The sequence below is a fragment of the Nelumbo lutea genome, chromosome 6 (assembly GCF_056320005.1).
Source record: "Nelumbo lutea isolate HS-2025 chromosome 6, American lotus-T2T, whole genome shotgun sequence".
Classification (NCBI taxonomy): Eukaryota; Viridiplantae; Streptophyta; class Magnoliopsida; order Proteales; family Nelumbonaceae; genus Nelumbo; species Nelumbo lutea.
In genome coordinates, this window is record NC_142689.1 from 20,583,021 (window position 1) to 20,596,225 (window position 13,205).

The 13,205-nt window shown below is 31.3% G+C and overlaps 1 long non-coding RNA gene across 1 annotated transcript; it reads right to left on the reverse strand.

The window, feature by feature from the left end:
* Positions 1 to 8,717: 8,717 nt before the first annotated feature.
* Positions 8,718 to 12,384, reverse strand: LOC148847816 (uncharacterized). The gene is made up of 2 exons (XR_016100223.1): positions 12,279 to 12,384; positions 8,718 to 9,231 (listed from the first exon to the last, which is right to left on the reverse strand). It is a non-coding gene; the product is annotated as an uncharacterized LOC148847816 (long non-coding RNA).
* Positions 12,385 to 13,205: the final 821 nt, after the last annotated feature.

Sequence of the window (13,205 nt, forward strand, 5' to 3'; positions counted from 1 at the left end):
CCGTCCCTTCAAATCCATGTATGATAAGGTTAATGGCACCCTGTTGTCTCAACCCCTTAACCCCCCTACAATCTGTAATATGTAATACCCAAAAAGGGATTCAGAGATAGTGGCTCTGTTTCATAGCAGGATTTGATCCCTCTCTCCCACCACCAGCTAGAGGCCTTACCAATTCAGCCAGTTGGGTCCCTCTTTTTTTGTTTCAGGTATCAACTACAAGTGCTTCTAGGTGTGTGGTTTGAGAAAGGTTTCAAAAGCAATTACTTTTCTTTCCTGGCTCAACAGAAACCTTACAAAGATGCTCGTAATTGGATGAGTACAGAAAAGATTTCTCAACCAATCCAGTGCAGTATCCTGGAATTCCAATAAGCATGAATCATACAAATCCCAAAAAGCATGAACTCGAGCAATGAATGCATATTTTTTTAAATCCCAAACTTTACTTCAGGTGGAAGGACGATCACCTTAAAATTTATCAACTGTTATCAATAGAAAACTTTGTAATAACGAAGGAGAGGACTTGGCCCGCCTTGCCCCAAACCCAGTCTTACAAAGCTCTCCCTAACCAATTCAAGCCCACCCAAAAAGAAAAACAAATAAATAAGAGTAAACAAAGATGAGCAAGCTAGTTAGTTCTAAGGATAGCTAAACCCAATTCTCTGTTAGTAATAGATATGCATATATAAGTGCCCAGCATCAGGAATAGATATGCATATATAAGTGCCCAGCATTAGGAATGACAATGGGGTTGGGGCGGGTTCGGGGTGGGGACCATATTCTCTATATTTGATCCCGACTTTAAAACAAATCCCCGTCCTTAACTTTGATCCCGACTGGAGATAAAACTTGCAACAAAATTTGTGAATGCAAAACCAAACCAACTTTTGCACTTTCATAAACATGTTTGTATTTAGTATTTAAGCTCTTCCTAAATGGGGCCTTAGTAGGTTCAATTCAAAATTCCAATGTGGTTTGAGATGCTGAACAAGATCTTTATTGAAAAAGCGAGGGGACTTTCTAATTGATGGTTTGATGAGGAATTTAATGATTTAAACTTTTTAATTAATTTTAATAATTAATGGGGGCATTTAAGAAATTGTGTTACAAATATGAGGGGGTTTTTATAGATGCCAAACTATAGGGGAGGTTTATATAATTTAAAAGAACTTATTTGACTAAAAAAAAAACTTAATGATGCGATTTATACAATGAAAATAGCACACATTAAAATTACTATTACTATATTAGTAACTTACTTAAATTAATTATGTTAGCTTAGGGGGGTATTTGCATAGGTCAAATAAGTAGAGGGGGGAGATTGGTCAAATTAAGGTGGAGGTTTAAATGATTAATGCATTAACCTATTCACGCTAGTGAAGTTAATTTAAGTTAAATAGAAAAAATTAACTTGATTTAATTACAAATGACCATGGGTTAGAATATATAAACTTGATTTAATTACAAATCCTCGACCCGAAGTTCTAGCTAACCCCGTTTTAACTCTGATCCCCATATCGGGGAGAAAAATGAACCCCATCCCTGATCCCCAATGGAGACAGGTTGCCATAAGGGACATGAAATTCCTATATTCTTTTTTTCATTTTTAATTACAAATTTATTAGTCTAAATTTGTTTAAAACTTAAATAATATCTTTTGAGTTGAAATGAATATAAATCTATTTTAGAATATATATATAAACAAATAATATTTTAAAATATTTAATATATGTATATATATATATTCAAAATTTATAATATAAAATAATATTTTAGAAATATTTAAAATATTATATTCAGGGTTTGGTTGAGATCCAATAATCCTCATCATGTTCCATTAGAGTAATCTCCATGCCCACCTCATTTGGGTCAAGGACCTAGTGGGGACAGGCATCCAAACTAGGAATGGCAATGGGGTAGGGCAGGGACAGGGAGCCTCTCCCCATCCTCGTCCCCACGAAAATCACCATCCTCATCCTCGTCCCCGTCTCTTCTAACGGGGACAAGGTTATCCCCATCCCTGGATCCCTATGGGATTCCCAACCCCCGTAATTTTTTATAATGTTAATCATTTTATTTTTATTTTTTATTTTATTTAAAAAATAAAAATGAAATAATTAAAATTTACAATCTATTAAAAAAGATTCAAATATATTCAACCATATTTTAAAATATTAATATATAGGTGTATGTGTACACACACACACACACACATATATATATATAGTGGGGATTCCACGGGGATGAAAATTTCCTCATCCCTATCACTGTGGGGGAAAATCATCCCCATCCCCACCCCATTTGGGACAGGAAATGGGGAAAATTGCCATCCCTAATTCAAACAAAAAAATGGGCCTAACCTATATAAAATAATTAAATTAATTATTATAAATATTAACTGAAATGATAGTCATCAGTTTGCAAATCACAGTCTAGCCCAACCTCAAATGATGACTTATCAACAGCATATTACTGCTGGCTTCCATCCTGATACATAGAACCAAGGTCCTAAGAAATGTTATCACCATGGAAGAAGATCTAACATTGCCACCACCAAAGAACAATTAAGCAAAGTGAAAATACATGAGAAGGGTAGTTTTAGTATTTTGTAATATTTAAAGTTGTAAGTGACTTCACATGTTATAGATAACTAATGGATGGACCTAAGTGTCTATTTGTAAGAGTTTAAGGTACTCAAGTGTTGCAATTGAAAGTTCAAGGTACCTATATATCACTACCCCCAAAATATAAGGTATCTATCTGTAATTTACCCTACTATTAATATTACATTAATATATATTTACAGTAATAAATACTGTAATTAATTAATACATATTAGTACTGTGATTAATTAAGCATTACTATAAGTATGTCTTAATTACTATCAATTATTATAATTAATATAGAATATAATTAAAATAAAAATAATTAGATTATTGTATTTAATTAATTAGTGGTTTATAGTAACTTTGTTGTACTTTGTAAATTACTATAATTTATCATTTAGTGGAAATTTCTATAACTTGCTATAATTAAAATTACAGTAATTGATATTGTAATTAGTGTAAAGTGGTGTAATTTACTGTAAATCATTGTAACTAACTATTATTAAAGGTATCGTAAAATTACTATAGTTAATGTCAAGAACCGGTTATATTATGAAAATGAACCGGGTTTGTCAACTCAGTCAGGGTTTAGGCTTGCACATTTATTGATGAAGTTTATGGGTTTGGGCTTATGTGAGTAATCGGTTACCCAATCCTCTTTCATCGTCTACACCCTGACACCCGACGGTGCTTGCTACAGTGCAATCTCATGAATGTCGCACAATCAGCATAGTATGATTTCTGATATTAAGGCATCGTTTATTTTTAGGTAAGTTATTTAGTTATTTGGGTAAGTTTTTCTTCGGAAATATTTATCTGGGTAAGTGCGTTTACTTATATTCTTTTATTTCTCATTTAAGTAAAGTAATGACCATTTTAGCCATAAAAATCCATAATTAAAAAGGGTATTTTTGTTTCATTCAAGTATTGGCAATTTGGGGGTGTTCTTTTTTTAGATTTTGAGAGGGGGAAAGTTTAAATTGGTCAATGTGATTTTGATTCCGATTGACCAAGAATCTCATGTTCTTTTTTATGATTTATGTGGGGACCAAGGAAAGTTTATTTTCCTATACCTATCTCCTAGGTGGGTAAATAACTTTCCCACCTTGGGGGAAAGTTGTCAATACTTGAATGGGACAAAAATGCCCCTTATAATAATGGATTTTTATGGATAAAATGGTCAATGTCTTGTTTGCATGGGAAATAAAAGAGCATATGTAAGTGTACTTACCTGGGTAAGTCATTTCCTAGGTAAATGCATTTACCTGGGTAAATAACTTGCCAAAAACGAATGGGGCCTTAAAGTTATTTACCCACTTAGGAGATGGGTATCACTAATAAACTTTCCATGTTCCCCACATAAATCTCAAAAAGGACCATGGGATTCTTGGCCAATGGGAACCAAAATCCCATTGAACAACTTTCCCCCTCTCAAAATCCGAAAAGAGAATGTCCCCTAAAACAGAGAGATATAGTAAAAGCCAAAACCCAGCCTTAAACCTGATCTCAAAAAAGAAAAACCCAAAGCCTGACGGCCCAGTCCATGAGCAGGTCTGCTCACACAAGAAAGGTTCAGAAACAACCGCACCACAGACCACATGCACAATAATTGAGGTTTCAGCAAGTTGAGGTACACAAATTCATATTTACATGATAGGCATTAGTGCGGTCAATAGAATTTTCAGATTACACTGCAGTCCACTGTAGAATTCTGAAATTATAACCCCCGATAGTCTATTAGTAGGCACCCTATAAAGCACATCCCATCTTTGGATTTGGCATCAATCCACGGTCAGGATTCATCCCACCTCGGTGGGGTTAAGGACTTAATCTCCTTTTTGCAGTTAAAATGCCCCTATGAACATACAATGATTTTTAACTGTGAAAAAAGAAACAAATCCTTGAAATAAGGAATGCCAAATGCAGCCTGATTAATCTAAGGAATTGAACAATCACTCTTCCCCATATGTTTTTTAATTATTAATTTCTTATGTTTTAATACATTAGAAACATTTTCTTAATAAAATCTTTTTGCATTAGAGCATGATTAGTCCAGTCCCATATGAAGGGTGTTGTGAAAAGAAATTGTGACAAGTGCCCTATAACAATAGAAACTAGCAGGGACCTATGTGATGTACGGGATTTGTTAAGCGAAAGTTAAACAATAGAAACACATAGGAGTATACAATTGTTTTATATTTTTTATTTTTTAATTAATTAATAATTATTTATATTTTATATACTACTTTTAATAAAATTTTTATAATACAGAAATAACAATAATTAATTTCAACTAGGATTGTTCAACAAACTAATGAAACTAACCAACCCGATCAATTCGACCCGAGTTGGTCAGTTTTTTAGTATTTCTAGTCAGCTTTGGTTCACTAATTTCCCAACCCGATCAAGTTGGATAAGTCTTACTGTAATTAAATAAAATAAATACCATAATTAAATAAAATAGTAATACTAAAATTAATAATAAATATCGTAATTAAATAAATAGAAGTATTTTAATAGTATTTATTTAATTACAGTAATAATTATTAATTTAATCGTATTTATGTAATTACAGTGTTTATTATTACATTAATTATAAATACTGTTATTTATAATTACAGTAATTATAAATTATTGTAATTAAAATTATGAGTTAATTACTGTATTTTAATAAATAATTGAATACCGTATTTTAATTATTTAATGTTGTGAAAATTAATTAAGTATCCTAATTAATTAATAAATGCTTTATTGTAATAATTACTGTTATTAAATACTGATATTTATAATTTCAGTATTTATGCAATTACGGTGTTTATTATTACTGTAATTCAGTAATTACAGTAATTTATAAATACTTCTATTTATAATTACAGTAATTAAAATTATGAGTTAATTAATGTATTTTATTAGTATTTTTAAAATTAATTAAATACCATAATTATTTTAATTAATTAATTAATACAGTAAATTGTTATTAATTAAATACTCTATTTATTATTAATAAATACCATAATTACAGTAATTATTATTAACTTAACTGTATTTATGTAATTACGATTATTATTATAAATACTTCTATTTATAATTACAGTAATTATAAGTTACTGTTATTTAAATAATAATACCGCAATTAATAATAAATACCGTAATTAGTAATAAAAGCACTGTAATTACATTAATACTGTTATTAAATACCGGAATTTATAACTACTGTTGATTAGATGAACCGAATCAGACGTTACTCGTACCCACTTCATACCATCTTAATACTTTTCTAAAAGTACTTTTATAAAAATATTTTCGTAAAAATACTTTTGTAAAAATGCTTTCATAAAAATACTTTGATAAAAGTACTTTCATAAAGTGCTTTTATAATACAACTCCCTAGACCGAGTAATAAGTTGAGAATGAATATTCTCTAAAATATTATCATCAGTTGTATTGGTTCATCTTGAAACCCAACGAGGGATTGATTCATTATGGATATCAAAGATGAACCTATATAATTTGATACCATAATCTCCAACTAGTCTGGATCGGATTTGTTCTTCATCCACCCTGTCAGAATCTGAGAGTCTCCATTGATGGATATCCATCGTTAACTTGTAGGGATTGACAGTTTAAGACCGAGGAATATCACCATCATATTTTACATAATTTTACCCGCTGATCTAGTTAGTATGTGCTATATATAATTACCAAAATAACTATAATTGTTCTCAAATATTCAATTCTTGATGGTTGGCCTGGGCTTTGTAAAGTACAAAAATCAAACTTGATCATGATGTTTTTACTTTGGCGTGATCGATCAAGAAGGCTGTACATTGCAAAGTATTAATATGACCACTGCAAATTACTCTGATGATCAAATTTGTTGTAGCTCTCCTCTCCTTTCAACAACATTGCAAAGTATTAATTCACTGTGTACGTATAAAGAGTTTCTATTTCTACAGCCCTTTGCCAAGTGATGGATTCACAGCATTTGGTATTTCTGAATTCTGGATGTGTTTCCAATTCCTTTTTCCTTGAGTCCAAGATTCATTGTAATTGGTTTATCTGGAGGTTTATGTCTATCTTATTTTTCACTAAGGTTATATATGTTTGATTTGAAGGAAAAGATAGGGAAACGCTCACTAGATATTCTAATGGTGATTAAGGCAGTGTTTTCTCACGTTTCAATTGAGCATTTTGGTGTCTTGGGGAGTAGAAAATAGTTAATTTTGAGAATGGGATTCACATTTGAATGTATTTGATGAAAAGAATAATTATGCAGTAAATAGGAAACAACATCAGATAATTATATGTATATATATATATATATATATAAATTGAACAATAAAATACCTCTATCAAAAAATGAAGCAACCAATCCTAACAAATTGGATAACTCTAATGTTGTGTAGAATGGAATGGATGTGAATGAAAAATGGAAATAAGCCAACATATCCCCCCCCCCCCCAACGGAGAAAAGGAATATTAAAGATGAATAGATTCAACACTAGTTATTGGAAGGAGGCAAATTTAGGTGGCATTTGATAAATCTTAAATCTTAAATCTGAAAAGTTAAAAAGATATTATTCAGGTCTGAAACCTGAAAAGAAGTAGAAATGATTTTCTGCTTTTTAGAGGTTCTGAAAAAGTAAGATCATTTGAGTTGGAGCAATTCTCCAACATCTGAAATTGTGAAGTTTTGCTATTTTACCCATAGAAATAGAATGTTTGATAATATTATAAATAATAAAAATAATATCAAATAAGAATAGTATTCTATTAATAAACAAATATTATATTTTTTAAAATAAATAAATATTTATTATTTAATTGAAAATAATATTTATTTATTATTATTTTCTAATAATAATATGGCATCAACAAAATCAAGAATGTCATCAATAAAATCAAATATGACATCAACGAAATCAAGAATGACATAAAAGAAATGAAAAAACTTATCATCGTTGCTGCAATTGCTCCAACTGTTACTACAGCTGCAGTTGGTATCTTTGTTGTTCTAAAGCTCCTTCAAGTTGTTTAATATGAGTATGTTTGATTATGTTTTCGTTTTTAGGGGTTATCTTCTGAGTAGCGGGGATTTTCTAATATTTTTGTTAGACGATGGAAAATAGGGGGAATATTTTGTCTACAATAGTTTTCAACAGTTCAGTCGTGACAGGCAACCTTGACTCAAATAGTTTAAATGTTATTCATTATCAACATTTTAAATTTATACCTAATATCATTTTTTAAAATTTAATTTAACTCAAATATCGTTTACAAATTCAAAATATTGAGGTGGTCGTGTTTGAAGAATTATGCGAATAATAGATGATAAGATTTAAGCAAACACTATTATTTTGTTAATTTTTTATTATAAATATTGAGATACTTTTGAAGATATTTTATATGGAATATTGTGATTTATAATTTTAATGATATTTATTAGCTTTAATAATTTTTTTTAACATTGTAATTTATAATTGAAATCTTATCTATCAAATTCATTTAATTGGTTAATAAATTTAATTTAATGCTATTTTATTAAATTATAAAGTTTGTTATTGTGTTAATAGAATGACATTTCATCCTAAACCTATCTCTAAGATGAACTTTTTTTATAAAAAGTTAGGATGTTAAAGATTGCCTTATTAGAAAATTAAATATCCAAACATTTAGAATAGGTAATGGAGTTCACAAAGTCTATAAGTTGATTTTTATGGATGCCTAGGTAAATTTATTATAAAAAAAAAGTCTTATTTTATATTGAGTTTCTTACTTACATGTTACAATAACAATTTTTTGAGTATTTACTACTTAGCACAATTGCAAGGGGATGATATTGAAATGAAAATATTTGATAAAATTATAAATAATTTTACAAATATACTATATGAGGAGATGATATACTGTATATCTAGACTAAGTATTTGGATTTCCTTATTTCAAGGTGTTCATGGTAAGTTTCATGGTCATTTAAATTTGGAGTAGAACTTAATATTTAGTGAACTTGAGTAACTGAAGGTGGTGTGCCAAAGAAAGGGAAGAGAGAGCAGGTAGGAATTGCAGTGGTGGTGCAAGTTAAGATGCACATGACAAACAAAAAAGACAAACATCTAAATCATATCCAAATCAACGTCGTCTATCATCATCCATTAAATTGGGAAAAACCATATCCAAATAGGGAGAACAACAGATAAAGAAAGGATAAAAATAAACCAATGCAAAGAAAGAAAACTAGCCTAGCAACAAGAAAAGAAGACAAGCATCCAAGAATACTAAACCAACTAGAAGAATTGCCTTGCTCAACCAAAACTCCGACAATTGACTCAAAGAAGCTATATAACGGTGTAGATAGCAACTACAATTGTAGCAGTTGACACAATTGTAGCAATGGTGGAAGCTATTTTCAGCACTTTAATCTCCTCTTTGATCTTCTTTATGTCCTCCTTGATGTCATCATTTATTTCCCTGATGTCATTTTTTAGCTCTTTATTAAGAAACTTGAGATCTTTCTTAAAGAAGTCCAGCTCGCTCATAATAATTTGCCCTCCTTCGATCCTTATTCTGCTTTCCCTGGCCACCGCACTGACGTAATTCACACCTTTCATAAATTCCTTTCCTGCGAAACCTTTCTCCATTGCCAAGATTTCAGATCAGACAATAATACCAACCAAGACAAGACGAGACAGTGATATAGGTAGGTTTTTATAAAGGGTAATGTAGCCATGTAGGTATTGTAGGTACCATTTTAGAAGAATCAAATGATTATTTGATTATATATTGTAGGTATCGTATTATACACATGTGCACATTCGGCTCGGGTTTCAAGTATTAGGCCCAGCACTGGATGTGGATTCTGGTGGCCTAAACACAAATCCTAGGCCTAAGTTTGAGATTGGTCGGGTCGGGCTTTACGGGTTGGATTGAAAATGATCATTAGGGTTGTAATTGGATTGGACTCCGATTGAATGCAGCAAAGTCTACATCCAATCTGGTTGCTGAAAACCTACATCTGAACCCAATCAGATTTAGATACTCTTATTCAGATTCGAATCCTAGTGGATTCAGAATTTAATCTGACTCTGCTATAAATTTTTTAAAATTCCAAAAAAGTTAAAAATTTTATTTATTTTCATTTTTTATATATAATAAATTATTATAAATATAACATACTAAATTTATTATATATGTCAATTTCACATATAATTGAATGTAGATTGTAACATCTGAATCTGATCCAATTACATAACTACATCATCTGAATCTTAAATAATCGGATCAGGCCTCAGATTCTTTGATATCATTGCCAGGCCTAATCTTCACCCGTATTTGCAGCCATATTTATTATTCCAATCATATACAAATCTCACTCAAAATCCTGTCAGATTTGAAGATCTTGAATTGGGTTCAGATTTAATCCAAACCCATTTCTTTTTTAAATAAAAATTAATAAATAAATTACTAACCTTAATTAATCAATTATAGCTCACCTCTTTCTTTTTTCAATTCCTGAAATTATTCTCACTTTTTCTCCTATACTTTAAGATCCATTTTCTATTAAATCATCTCTCCTATGTCTCCTCTTTCTTTATATTACTTTATATTGGTCTTTCTTTTAGATGGATGAGTAGAACAAATAGACAGGAAGGGTCAGAAATAAAGTCATTTGGAAAACCTACGAGTGGCTCAAATAGCTAATAAAATGACAAAAAGTAGACTAAGATAGTTTGGTTATATGCATAGATGACCATTGACAATACCCATAAGAAGAAATGATATACTATAAGTAGGGGTGGCCATGAGCCGAGCTTTTCATGAACTATTCGAGTTCAGTTTAAACTGAGCTTCGGGTCCGATATATAGGCTCATTTTCTAAGTATTTGACTCGAACCGACGCCTAATTGTAAGTTGAAGGAGCTAGAAGGGGTAGGGGTAGACCAAAAAGAGCATGAGTTGAAGTAGTAGAAAAATTATTTAAGCATAGGGGTGATCATGGGCTAGGCTCAGGGTAAGCTTTGCCCTTATGATAAGGGCTATAGCCTAGGCTTAGGCTAGGCCTATTCTCTTGTTTCTTCTTTTTATGTGATTTAACCCCATTCTTTTGTTTCTTCTTTTTATGTGAAAAAAAATTATATCCTCAATCTAAGCATAAGCATATGCAAGGAAATGGGCCAGAGAGCTTCTTATTTTTTTAACTGTTTTGATAAATAACAAGAAATTTTTATCAGACTTGAATTTTAATCAAATAAAAAATCTGCATCTGATCCAATTATTAATCCAATGCTAGTTCTAACATTCAAATCTGAGATAAACGGATTTGGAGTTGAACCGGGTATCCATTCACCTAGGAAAATGCAAGGATATTGCTACCAATACACACATATCCCAACCTGACCCAACCTGAACTTTTTTCCATCCGTTGAATGAACTTATGACATATATATATTATATATCTATACTATCACATACACTCTTAGATTATATTTACTATTTACTAAATAAATACAATTATCTAATATTGGCCCCACCTATCTATGATCTTGAGAGGGATAGATTGGATATGATCTTAAGTTTTAGCATTTTGCAAGGTGCCAACCGACTGATTGGTGAGGTCTCCTGCTGATTGTAGCAAAGACTTTGGGATCAAATCCTGCTGGTTCTCACACTTTCCAGGTTGAAATTTTACCATTACACCAAGTAATGGGCCCTATATTGGTTATTTGCAATATTTAAACAATTAATCTTAGTTTGCATTTATGCACAATCATGTAGAAGTTTGCAATATCTATGCACAACCATCTAACTTGAGCCACCCAAACGAATACAAACATGCTGACATGCATGCATGCATTTATTTCATTTATAAAAGAAATATCTGTGTTGCTACTGTTTGGAAATGGCCAGTTGAGCACTTGAACTGAGTAGAAAATGTTTAATGGAATCTAAAAGTAACCCTAGCATTTCATATCAATTTTCTAGAAAGAAATAATATTTGATTTACAAATCTATAAAGTGGTTGCACATGTTTTACCATGGTCAAGAAAGATATTTACATTTTTATTTTCTTTTGATTAAATTTGTTCAAACGGATGCAAGGGTCAAAACTATTATTTTCCACTTCTACCTAAAGGAAGGTCAATTAAGTAAACCGGGCACAATCTATGATTTTTTTAGTAAAATGGAAACCATAGTTAGGCCTTAGTAAATCTGTGGGGGTTTTTTAGTAAATGGCCCTAGCTAAATCTTCAATCATTTTCGAAGATGCTTGTGTTGTTTTGAAAGTTTGGTATTGATCAGGATTTATTTATTTATTTATTTTTGTGTTCCTATATATATGACTTCTGTGTGGGAATAGGAAGAAATATCTATATTGAGAATCGAAAACTTATTATTAAAAATCTGTAAGATATTTATTTAAGTAGTCTATGGTATTTTTACATCAAGTTTTATTTCTTTTTTTTTTTTTTGTGATTTAAAGCCCTATAAAATTGATTCAAAATTCCCTCCAACCTTTCTACTTTCCTCTTATTTCCTCCCAAACCAAACATAATTCAAAGAACATCAAGAACATTGCTCCATACAAAGATTCATGGGCATGAATCTTAAAAGGAGAAATAATAACAGTATAAAAATAGAAAGTAATTACAAATTAAAAGAAGATGATATGGGCCTTACCTACGGTGAACGAACATGAGAGAAGGTGGAGGAACATGACGAAAGAGAGAAGAATCGTGGTGGTAAAATTTTGAGGGTTCCTACTTCCTCTGGTGTTAAAGCTCAATTGAGACTTAAGAGAGATGAAATATTCACTTAATATATAATATTTATTGGCTGTTTAAAATGGATAAGTGCTAAGAAAACGGAACTAAATAACAAATCAGACGTATTTAGCTAAACAAAGGATCGAATTATCTACTACATATTCATCCATCAGATGATAAATCTCCACGTGGCATGAAAGGATGCATCATGCACCGATTTCATCAATCAAGTTTTATGATAAAGATTGTGTTAGGGTAGGAAATAGAGATTGTGTTAGAATACGTGCCTCTTACATGTTTGACGGAGTGGATCGCACCCTTTATTCTTCGCTGATGACAATCATTCTTCCCTGTGGTCGGATGATCGATGAACTTTCCTTTTAAGTCGTTGGGCACCTTTCCCATCAATTCCCATCATCATGTAACTTCTTTTATCATATTATACGATGCACACTTTCATGTTTTGAACCAAATCTTAAACATAGATAAACTATAATGAGACAGGTCGGGTTGGGTTTGGTAGTTCCTCTTTCTAACCAAATCGGTTTGGGTTTAGGTTGAGGCAAAGCCATATCGAACCCCACCTGTTGGCATTCTAGATGCCCGGCCCCATATGTTGATTGGTCTAGTCTTGTTGGATAAAAATATGGACCAGATCAGATTGTTAAAAACCGATTTTCACGATAAACTACCAATTAATTGGTTCAAGTGATCAATTTGCATTGGACCCGGATGCCTATGGGGAACGAACATGACAGACTGATATATGCCTATGCTGCAGCCTGTGAATACATCCGTATATGTAAATATAATGGGCCAGATAACCAATCATGACATGAGA